This window comes from Ovis aries, chromosome 2 (assembly GCF_016772045.2).
Source record: "Ovis aries strain OAR_USU_Benz2616 breed Rambouillet chromosome 2, ARS-UI_Ramb_v3.0, whole genome shotgun sequence".
In the NCBI taxonomy this organism is placed as follows: domain Eukaryota; kingdom Metazoa; phylum Chordata; class Mammalia; order Artiodactyla; family Bovidae; genus Ovis; species Ovis aries.
This window is the reverse complement of record NC_056055.1, coordinates 89,839,082-89,851,447: the sequence shown is the minus strand read 5'-3', so window position 1 is coordinate 89,851,447 and position 12,366 is coordinate 89,839,082. Positions and strand designations below refer to the sequence as shown.

The 12,366-nt window shown below is 42.5% G+C and overlaps 1 pseudogene; it reads left to right on the top strand.

Moving 5' to 3' along the window:
• Positions 1 to 5,521: 5,521 nt before the first annotated feature.
• On the top strand, positions 5,522 to 6,315 carry LOC101104886 (interferon omega-1-like; annotated as a pseudogene).
• Positions 6,316 to 12,366: the final 6,051 nt, after the last annotated feature.

Genomic DNA, 12,366 nt, shown 5'->3' with positions numbered 1-12,366 from the left:
ACCCTCAATCTCATTGTTTCAATCAAATATCGCAATCATTCACTTCCTCCCAGTGTAGAATCCCCAGCGTGCTCTCCTCACTCACTCTGCATGAAGGTGTCCTCTCCATTCATACAGCTGTGTCCTTCTCCATTACGCTTTCTGGTTGTCAATTTCCCCTTACGACTGCAAACCACCAACTCAAAGCAGAAGCTGAGTGAAAGTTCTAGGTTTGTCAGATACTCTCCTATGACTTCACCCGCTCTGCCTGCCAAGCACTACGGGTCCAGACTGTCCAGCCTCTCAGAGAAACACAGAAAACAGAGGGAACCCCACCCCACAGTGAACAATGGTGGAGACACCAGGGGCTCCTCTGAGCATCTACCTGAGCTCTTCTGTGTGCTGACTGCACTAGGAGGAGCTCACCTGGGTCAGGAGTCTCATTTGCTCAAAAAGCCCAAAGCCCAGGAAACATGAGCTGAAACTCAGCAGCAGCTTGAGAACTTGGAAGGAGAACAGAGATGTTTAAAGTTTTCATGGAGCAGCAGTGGGTGCTCAGGACATGGAATGACACAGATGAGCTGCACTGAGGCAAGCATTTCTCCAGAACATTCCTTTTCAGAGACTGAGAAGACTGAAGCGGATGCTGAGAGCAGAGACAGAGCATGAAGGCCTGGCCACCAGCTGTGTCCCCAGCACGGGAGACGCTCATACCACAGCAGTCTGCAGAGTCCTGGAAGGGGCGACGGCCACTCCCGTCACAGCTGCAGACTTGTGTCTTCCTTAGGAATGATAGCTTACAGTGAATGATGTTGGATTCATCATCTCCAAAAAAAGAAGATTTAGCTTCAGGACCAGGGACCAGGCTTGATCACTCACGAGCTTTTGTATAGCAAAGTTTTACTAAAGTATGAAAAAGAGACAGGGAAAGCTTCTGACATAGACATCAGAAGGGGGACGGAGAGTGCCCCCCTTGCTAGTGTTAGCAAGGGAGTTATATAGTTTTTTAATTGGTTATTACAATAAATCAAAAGAATGTCTCAAGGTTGCAAAGATCTTACTAGACCCACTCCAACGATATACATTTTAAGATAACAGGATTAGTCAGAAGGTTTTCAGGAAGGAGAAACATGTCCTCAAGTAGGATATATTATGGTTATATAATCCTTACTAAGGAACATAGAAAAAAACTTGTCCTTTTCTCCTTGAGAATTCCAGACCCCTACCTCCTCCTTGACAGCCCCAGACACCTTTCTCCTCCTTGGGGACCCCAGACTTCTTATCAACCTGCCTAAGAATTGACTCTCTCGGGACCCAGCAAGTTATCACAGAGCAGAGCAAGGCGTTCCTGGGGATAATGCAATCCAAGGAAGTTCTTAAAATTCCATCATGATGTCTTTGCCTCTTTGAAAGACAAAAATAAAAATAAAGCAAGTTCGATAGAAGAGACAAGGACTGGGCTTTTAATACATTTAGTGCAGATGGTGATTGTAACCATGAAATTAAAAAATGTTTGCTTCTTGGAAGAAAAGCTATGACCAACCTAGACAGCATATTAAAAAGCAGAGACATTTCTTTGCCAACAAAGGTCCGTATGGTCAAAGCTGTGGTTTTTCCAGTAGTTATTTATGGATGTGAGAGTTGGACTATAAAGAAAGCTGAGCACCAAAGAATTGATGCTTTTGAAATGTGGTGTTGGAGAAGACTCTTGAGAGTCCCTTGGACTGCAAGGAGATCCAACCAGTCCATCCTTAAGGAAATCAGTCCTGAATATTCATTGAAAGGATTGATGTTGAAGCTGAAACTCCGATACTTTGGCCACCTGATGCAAAGAACTGACTTATTGGAAAAGACTCTGATGCTGGGAAAGATTGAGGGCAGGAGGAGAAGGGGACGACAGAGGATGAGATTCTTGGATGGCATCACCAACTCGATGGACATGAGTTTGAGTAGGCTCCGGGAGGTGGTGATGGACAGGGAAGCCTGGCGTGCTGCAGTCTGTGGGGTCGCAAAGTCAGACACGACTGAGCGGCTGAACTGAAGTGAAATGAACCACTGGGACAGAGCCTTCCAAGCAGGACATATATCAGTAAAGTGCACATTGTGTGCGTGCTCTTTCACTTAGTCGTGTCCGACTCCTTGTGACGCTGTGGACTGTAGCCTGCCGGGCTCCTCTGTCCATGGGGTTCTCTAACAAGAATGCTAGAGTGGGTTGCCATGCCCTCCTCCAGGGGATCCTCCCAACACAAGAGATCGAACCTGTGTCTCCTGCATTGCAAGCAGATTATTTACCACTAAGCCAGTGGGGAAACCCATCATGCACACTGGAAGACCTCAATTTCTAAACGCAATAAAGATCTCTGTGGAAATTTATTTTTAATGTAGGCAGTTTAGAAAGAGGACATTGATGGATCAATCATCTTCCTTTCTTTCCAGTTGGTACAAACAGCACTGAGTAGGAATGTTTAAAGTCAGAAGGACATTTAAAGTACATTTAGAGGTTTGGAAACCTCCCTGAGGAATAAGGCCTTAAAATAAGCAAAAACCATTCCTATATCATAGCTAAAAATATCACTTACAAGTGACTTCTTAAATAAGATTTTTTATTTCAATCCTACAGTATTATTTTATGATGTTTAATAGATTGAGGCTAGAAATTTAAATAAACACAACCATGCAAGGCCATGAGGCTGACTTTGGAGTTCATTTCAGACCCTCCCTGCTAGGGAGCCCATCAAAACCTTCCCTGCCTCTGTTCAGGAATTGTGTATGCTCTTCCATCTTGGTCACACGTAAGGCCTCTTCAGTGCCCACGTCATAACTAGTAGCTGGAAAAATAAAGAGCAGAGGGTCTTCACTGGACTCAGTGGACCACAGGATGAGCCATCTGGACTAGACGTGGGAAATGGAAGAGAATGAGAATGAGAGCAGCAGGCTGACCAAGGGGCTTCCAGATAGCTCAGTTGGTAAAGAATCTGCCTTCAATGCAGGAGACCTGGGTTGGGAACATCCCCTAGAGGAGGGAATGGCTACCCACTCCAGTATTCTGGCCTGGAGAATTCCATGGACTGTAAAGTCCATGGGGTCACAAAGAGTCAGACACAACTGAGTCACTTTTACTTTCAGACCTGAGGGGGTCTCCTGGGAAATCAGTGAAGTCATCCTCAACTGAAAACAAAACAAAACAAAACATTGTGAGAGCTGCGAGTTCAGTTTTTGGGAGGACTTGCTTCGGGTTATAGCTAGGAGGACAGCATCTCATCAGCTCTCAGGAACTGCTCCAAGGAGGTCAGGGGAAGTCCATATATGTCATTGCGGTGAAGGGGTTACATGAAGACACCTCACTTCTTGGTAGAAGGTGGATTTAAGTCAGGATAACAAATGTCTCTATGAATGAGTTTAGTGCTTTTCTATGTATACGTTGCAAAAAAGTTAGCTTCGTAAAACTTTCTCCAGAAATGATCTACGTATCTTAAGGCCTATTCTGCTAATTTTCCCAGAGCACAGAGTGTCTCATTCCTGATTTCCAACCTGAACCTCTATCAGGGCGAATTGGAGATCAGGGACTGCAGTGGCTAGTGACTTCATTCACGTAGAACAAGATGGTGAATGATATTTTAGACATCATCCTGAAGGAGAAATGTTGGAGCTCATGTGGCAAGAAATTGTTAGGTACTTTTTCTCTGTTCATAAACTCATGAGAAAAGGGTGTAAAATACATAGATTATAGGGTTCACCTCTCATACAGTTAATAAAGTTAATTTACTATATTTTGCTGAAGAAATCACTCATAAAATTTCAGACTTTGTGCCTCAAGGTTTGTGGGATCTTGGTTTCCTACCAGGAGTTGAACTCAGACCTCAGAAGTGAAAGTGCTGGATCCTGACCACTAGACCACTAGATTAGAAAACTAATGCTTTTTTTTTTCTTTCATTTGGCAGAAAAATCTATACTCTTCTAAGTATTTATTAGTCTATTTTTGATTAAAACTTAATGTCAATTCTGTTGACTCAGATCCCATTCCGAATTGCCTTACAAAACCATAGAATGTAACCCTTTGGCATCTGAAATCGATTACAGGTCCTTCGTCACCTCACTCCTCCATGTACCTGTTTCATTGGTTCCTAAATATCATGTTCATCTGCACTCTTTACTTTTTCAAATGGGCTTGTTCAGACAAATCATTGCAAAGCTCCTAAAATGTGCCTTTGTACCTTTGGTATACTAGGAATAGTTCAGTGGTTCAGATTTATATTTCTTTCCAGCTGGATAAGTGGGTATGATCCCAGCAGGATTAATGACAGGATTGATTTAATATTTTAAAGACCTTAGAAAGTGCCTAGTGTGCTAGTAGCAAGCAATAAAATTCAGTTACTTTTTAACATCACGATTACTACTACCTGGGGATTAACATAAGTATATTTGGAATCATTTGATTCCCTTCTTTTTAACTCTAGTTTTTGCAAAGCATCTTCTCATTGTCTAAGTGGATTTATCATCTGAGACAGATGCTCAGCAAGGCTGGTGTCCATGATCCTGCCAGAGAGGGTTAATGTTGCAGCAACTGGGGTTCTAGTTGCCCACCTCTTGTGAGCATGTGGGTGTGACTTCTTCCTTCTCTCCTGAAATTGATCCTACATGGATTAAAAGAGAAAAATGATGTAGCTGATCTTGAAAAGCAAAGAGCAGTCAACTGACCCAGGACTTGACCTTAGCTGAACTTCTGTCAGAAGCAGCCATGTCCCAGTCTCTCTGTTCATCATACCAACCTCATCCTTCCCCTCTGCCACAGCCTTGTCCCCAGCTTTGCTGCACTGAAGTTTGCTAACTCAGGATATGTCATTGTGTCAGACTACTTCCTTTCTATAATATCCATGACATTGAGACTTACACTTGTTTACTTTTTGCCCACCAAAAAAATCTCAAATTTTAGTTTCTAGGAAAAGCTGCAAGGGAAAACAAGAAATCTAAAGTCTTGAAGGTGATAGAGATACAGCCCCTCTGCCTGTCTTTACTTCCCTTTATTGTTCTTGTCTCATCATGAATTAGAACTAGAGCAGGAGCAGCAGGACAAATCTAGCGCAGTGAGTCAGTAAATGAAAATGCATATATAAAGTTTAAACGAAAAATTACACTCAAGTAAAAGAAAGAAGGCTGTTTCTCCTAATCTAGTCGCCTGATCCTCAGACCCTGCATTCTCAGAGATGAGACAGAGGGACAGAGATGCCCAGTGAAACTTAGAAACCCACATCAATTCTGACGTAAGACAAAGATCTTTCTCATTTGATTGATAAATATCCACTTGGATGGGTACATTTGAAGCTGTTGGGAGATAGATAAAATAATAGTTTAGATTGATGACATTTTCTTTGACCATATTCAGAATACATAAACAAAAACCAAAAAAGGAGGTAAAAGTGCATAGAAATGATTAGAAAATGAGAACTATCATGTTCCCTATTTAATGGCCTCGCTTAGAAAGCATGGCATCAGAGAACCTACCTCAAGATTCCACCAGACGCCGTCTCAGCCAGCCCAGCAGCAGCCGCATCTTCCCCATGGCCTTTGTGCTCTCTCTACTCATGGCCCTGGTGCTGGTCAGCTACGGCCCGGGAGGATCCCTGGGCTGTGACCTGTCTCAGAACCACGTGCTGGTTGGCAGGAAGAACCTCAGGCTCCTGGGCCAAATGAGGAGACTCTCTCCTCGCTTCTGTCTGCAGGACAGAAAAGACTTCCCTTTCCCCCAGGAGATGGTGGAGGGGGGCCAGCTCCAGGAGGCCCAGGCCATCTCTGTGCTCCACGAGATGCTCCAGCAGAGCTTCAACCTCTTCCACACAGAGCGCTCCTCTGCTGCCTGGGACACCACCCTCCTGAGCAGCTCCGCACTGGACTCCATCAGCAGCTGGATGACCTGGACGCCTGCCTGGGGCAGGTGACGGGAGAGGAAGACTCTGCCCTGGGAAGGACGGGCCCCACCCTGGCCGTGAAGAGCTACTTCCAGGGCATCCATATCTACCTGCAAGAGAAGGGATACAGCGACTGTGCCTGGGAAATCGCCAGACTGGAAATCCTGAGATCCTTCTCTTCATTAACCAACTTGCAAGAAAGGTTAAGATGATGGATGGAGACCTGAACTCACCTTGACATGACTCTCACTGACTAAGATGCCGCATCATCTTTGCACACTCACCTCACACTGGTCATTTCAGAGGCTCTGATTTCTGCTTTAGCCACCAAATTTACTGAATTTGGCTGCCGGTGCATCAGTTCCGAAGTGAAGATTGTCCTGATGTTATTGTTTGTTTGCTTATTTATTTTGTTATATTTATTCTTTTATCTTCTCATTTATTTTTCCATATAAAATATTTTTGTTTACATTGTATTAAAATTTAGCAAACACATTCACATTTATTTCATTAAATTTGTAATTCATTTTATTTATTAAATATTATCAAGGTGAACTTCTTGAGTTTTTTGTTGCTTTTTGTTTAGTTGCTAAGTAAAGTGCGACTCTTTTGTGACCCCATAAACTATAGCCCAGGCTCCTCTGGCCATAGGATTCTCCAGGCAAGATTACTCTGCTGCTACTGCTGCTAAATCGCTTCAGTCGTGTCCGACACTGTGCGACCCCATAGACGGCAGCCCACCAGGCTTCCCTGTCCCTGGGATTCTCCAGGCAAGAATACTGGAGTGGGCTGCCATTTCCTTCTCCAATGCATGAAAGTGAAAAAGATTACTCTAGTATGTTGCAATTTCCTTCTCCGGGGGATCTTCCCCAACCAAGGATGGAATCTGGAATCTTCATTTCAGGCAGATTTTTTACTGTCTGAGCCACTAGGGAAGGCCCTTGGTTGAAAGACATGAGAGAAAAAGGGATTTTGTAAACTGAATAGTTACTGGCTCATAGGTTAGTCAAATATGGCATTTGTGCAATGAAGTGAGATAAACTAGGAAGCAATTTTCAAAACATTACTGATGATTTTGCTTCCACTGAAGCCAAGAACTTAAACTAAAGTTTTGTTTGGTCATAAAATATCTTAAATTGATATTTTAGACTTACTTATACATTTTAAGTTATTTATAATTACTTTTTTAAATTATAAGAATCCGCCTGTAATGTAGGAGACCCCAGTTAGATTACTGGGTCAGGAAGATCCCTTGCAGAAGGGACAGGCTAACTACTCCAGTATTCTTGGGCTTCCCTAATGGCTCATCTGGCAAAGAATCTGCCTGCAATGTGAGAGACCTGGGTTCGATCCCTGAGTTGGGGAGATCCCCTGGAGAAGGGAATGCCTACCGGCTCTAGTATTCTGGCCTGGAGAATTCCATGAACAGTGTATAATCCATGGGATCTCAAAGAGTCAGACATAACTTAACGACTTTCACTATAAATTCTGAAATATTTTTTAACCAATTAACATTGCAAGAGAAGTTAGCCATTTATATTAATATTAAATGAAATACTTTTCCCGTTAAGTTTCAGTCTTGTCCCCAAGTCTTCCCACTGGAGGGGCCGAATATCTCCTAGATTCCTGTCCAGACTTCACGTGCCTTTCCCATTCCCTGAATCCCTGAAAGAATTAGTCTTTCTCCACGGAAACAATCCTGAATTTCAAAATACTTCACAACATGCTCTGAGTTCCAGCCATCAATCGCAGCATAAACGGGCACCGGTGTAAACCGCTCTGGCCAAAATTTCCTCCTAGGAAGGGGAGGGTGGACATGAGGGCAGGTGCAGAAATCTAAGAATCTGAGAAAAGTAGCATTAAAGCTCCCCTGGGCAGTGGGACCGAAAAGGAAACTTCCTTACTGTTTCCGCGGCACCACGGGCTCCCCGGGCTATAGAGGCGCCTCGCCGGGGTCAAGGCTCTTGACGGGGACTCCTTGGTTCTCCCCTGGATCCTGCGCAGGAGTTCGTGGCGCTGGACCTGGAGGCGAGTCCGGTCCATTACTGAGAGTTCAGGTGCACATCCCGGCCGCTGGGGCGCAGCGAAGGGCGCTTGGAGGACTTAGCTTAGTGCAGGACCTGAGCTGTTTCACTGAGACCCAGATGAAGTGCTGAATTTCTGAAACTCTGGTCTCCCTGCTGATGGCAACCGGGATGCTCTGCTCCATCCCTAACGTTTCACCCCTTAGCATATGTCGTCTTCTGTTCTTCCAGTCATTTCCCATATTCATGTATTTGGTAGCATTAAGTGTTTTTAACCTAAATCCACAAGAGCCCTGTCAGCTTAGTGTTTTCTACAGTTCTCATTGTTTAGTTGCCAAGTCTTATTCGACTCTTTGTGACCCAGTGGACTGTAGCCTGCCAGGCTTCTCTGTATGGGATTTCCCAGACAATACTGGAGTGCCTTGCCATTTCCTTCTCCAGAGGACCTTCCCAATCCAGGGATCTAACACCCCTCTCCTGCATGGACACGTAGATTTTTTAAGCCACTGAAAAATTCTTTCCCACAAGGGAAGCTTGTTTTCTACAGAGGCTCACTGAAATGTTTGTAATCCAGTCTCTTGCAATGGCTATAATTCTCAAGGGTCTTATTTATCATGCATCTCAAGTTTATGGTGATGGTTAATTGAGCAGTGTATATAAATAATCTTGGACAGTTAAATATGATTATTTTATAATTATTAGAATCATTAATTTTGTCAATCACATTTAGACTCTCAGAAAGAATTACCAGTTGATAATTTCATTTTGCTTATTACATAAAATAATCAGGATTCTTTGTCAATTGCTCAATTCATCTAGAAATTTGGAGGTAGATGATAAACTAATGAAAATATAGAGTACTGTAACAGCAACATATGGAAAACAAAGGCACAACATGTGTTAGTGAAATAGGAAAATAAGCGATGGTTCAATAAAGACAATTTGCACAGGTGTTTATGGAATGGATAGGGAGGTGGAGTTTGGAATTTGACATAATAGGTTTTGAAACCTGGACTTGCCATTTTCTCATTAGATTGCTTTATTCAAATAAAGTCTTAGCAGCTGGATCCTAGAAATGAGAATATTTACAACTCAGGTTCAACTATGTTGGAAGGATTAAGTTTCCCTTTGAAGGGCTAAGGAATTTGTAGTTGCTGTCAACGTTATTTTTTATAAAGACTGAAAGTCTGTGGAATTTGTTTGGCAAGTTCTTGGTAATCATGTGCACAGTAGCATTGTAACATTTAATTAGTAATCAATTCAGGATGAATGAGCCATAATGAGGGATGACAGCATCAAGGAATGTGTTCTCCTCAAACAAATATCAAGAATGAAACATAGTCTAATGAATCTTCAATAAACACAATGCCTGGCTATCTTCTTGTTACCATGTTACAGGTTGAATGTGTGTGTGTTTCCCCCACCATGTGATCATATCAGGAGGTGGGATATTAGAGAAATCATTAGGGTTAGAGGACGTTATGAGGGGGATTTCCTCATGCACAGGATTACTGTCTTCATGAGGCTCACAAGACTCTTTGCTTTGTGTCTGCTCTCCACCATGTGAGGACATAGAGAGACGCTGGCAGTCTGAAACCCAGAAGAGGGTTCTCACCAGAACTCCATCCTGCTAGCACCCTGATCTCACACTTGCAGCCCCCAGGATTGTGATAAATGAAGTTCTGCCACTGATGAGCCACCAGTCTCTGGGACCTGTTAGAGCAGCCAGAACCAAGACACAGGGCATGGCACATTGAGCTCCTGCAGTCCTCTAGTTGAGGTTGTGTGTAAATACTTCATGTTCAAAGCATACATGACAGAGAAGAAACTGTCATGTGCAATTATTCTCAATCCCCTTCTTCAGAAAGAAAACTGATAATCTGCACTCACAAGCAAAAACCATAGAGTCTGAATCAGAGAGAGAGATGATGGCCCACCTGAAGAACATCTAAAGGACATTAAGAGTACTAATGAAAGCAAGGAAACAGCAAGAGAAATGAGGCAACAGGGAAGAATGCTCTGCCTTCTGGTTCTTCGCAAGGGATAATGGGAGAAATATACCTAAAAGAATTTTTATTTTAATGTATTTTGAAAAAAATTGGATATTTTAAAAATCATTTAACTGTTTAGCCAATAGTGTTCCCTATCCATTGCTTGATCCAAATCTTTGCATGAACCATTCCTTTCATCAGTAACCAGTCAGAGAGGGAGCAGTGAAATTAACCAATTTGCTTGACTTCATGTTTCTGTGAAAGTCAGTAAATTCAGTATCTTGAGAATTAAAATATTTCCCCTTAATTCCTGAGTTTTCCTGCCAACTTGATCAAGAAGCAATCTGCTGGTTCCATGTTCTAGATTAATTTATTTTATTTCCTTATTATCCATGAATATAGGAAATTTTTTTAAATTTAATCTGTACAGGGATAAATATTCTTAAGACAGGAAATAACACCTCCTTGGTCCTTGGTGCTGGTGGTGGCTGTGCTCTGACACCCCCAGGACATCCTGGACACCTTCCAGAGGTCCCATCACCACCAGCTTCCCCTGTCTCTGAACTGTTGCTGGATGGTGCCAGAAGTGACCTGAATCTGTAAAATCGACCCCAACTCGTTGACTCCCCACCTGAAGTCCCTCAGTAAATGGGATCGTTCCTGGAAAATAAAGCACAAAACTCTAGGGAAGGCTCAGAAAATGCAAGGTTCTGAGCTCCCAGAGAACATTGTCACTGGCAGGGCTACAAGGCTCTCTCTTCAGCTCTCAGCACTGTGAAAACAAAAGGTTTTTCCCCCAGTAGTAAATCAGTATGAAAAAACTCACTTAGGATGCTGTGCCCTGACCGTCTGTAGAGCCCAAAACTCTGCAAAGAGTTTTGTAGAGCCCTGCAAACTCTCCAAAGTGGGCATCCCAAAGGAACCCGAGAAAAAGAGCTCTTTGGCCCTCCTACAGCTGCCTGGAGAAGTGCGCTGTCCAGGCCTCAAGGGAAGGGTATTTATTGCTATTTTTGAGTTGCTAAATCCTGTGCTCAATCCTGTCTGACTCTGTGATCTGATGGATTGTAGCATACCAGGGTTCCCTGTCCTTCACTATCTCCTGGAGTTTGATCAAATTCATATCCATTGAGTTGATAATGCCATCCAACCATTTCCTCCTCCTGCCCTCAATCTTCCCCAGCATCAGGGTCTTTTCCAGTAAGTTGGCCCTGTACATCAGATAGCCAAAGTACAGGGCTTCCCTGGTAGCTCAGATGGTAAAGAATGTACCTGCAAGTGCGGGAGACTTGGGTTTGATCCCTGGGTCAGGAAGATCGCCGGAAAAGGGAATGGCAACCTACTCCAGTATTCTTGCCTAGAGAATTCCATGGACAGAAGAGCAACTGGCTGGCTACGGTCCATGGGGTCACAAAGATGAGACATGACTGAGCAACTAATGTTTACTTACTTATTGGAGCTTCAGCTTCATTATCAATCCTTCCAATGATTTTCAGGGTTGATTTCTTGACTGGTTTGATCTCCTTGCTATCCAAGGGGCTCTCAAGAGTCTTCTCCAGCACCATAATTTGAAAGCATTGATTCTACTGCACTCAGCCTCACATACATACAAGACTATTGGAAATACCACAGCTTTGACGATACTGACGTTTGTTGTCAAAGTGATGTTTACTCTTTTTCACACGCTGTCTATTTCTGTCACAGCTTTTCTTCCAAGGAGCAAGTGTCTTTTAATTTTGTAGCTGCAGTCAATGTCCACAGTGTTTTTGGAGACCAAGAAAAGAAAATCTGTCACTGTTTTCTCTCTTTCCCCCATTTATTTGCCATAGATGTCAGAAGCTTAGGTGTTTTAATGTTGAGTGTTATGCCAGCTTTTTCAGTCTCCTCTTTCACCCTCATCAAGAGGCTCTTTAGTTCCCCTTCACTCTCCTCCATTGGATTGGTATCATGGTATTTTATTATTTATTCCTATCAAAGTTGTTAAGAACATCCGTAAGTATGTGAAGAGCTAAACAAGAAAAAATGCTGATAAAATTGAGATGAATATTCAGCAGACAGGAAATTAAAAATTGGTTTCTGATATGAAACAAAGTTAAAAGTGCCTCAAAATAAATAAGAGGAAAATAATCTAAGATTTTCAATGATTTTGAGTTTTAAAAGATTTTTAAGTCTATCTATACTGTTGTATTATTATAATTTTTATATGAATTTCATATGAGTATTCAATGTGGTACATTACTATTTATATAAGTATATATCCTCCATTAAAAGTCATTCTTCAAACTCATTCATAAAGTTAAATAAAACTCAACAGCTTTGCATTTATTGTACAACTTTCATTTTATGGCATTGTTAACCCTAGGGTGAATACAACAAGGAGTTTTGCACTTTCTTTTCCTATGTATAAAGATATGCATGGAGTGTGAAGATGGATCCACAGCATAACTGTGTTGTCAAAATTTCATGGTG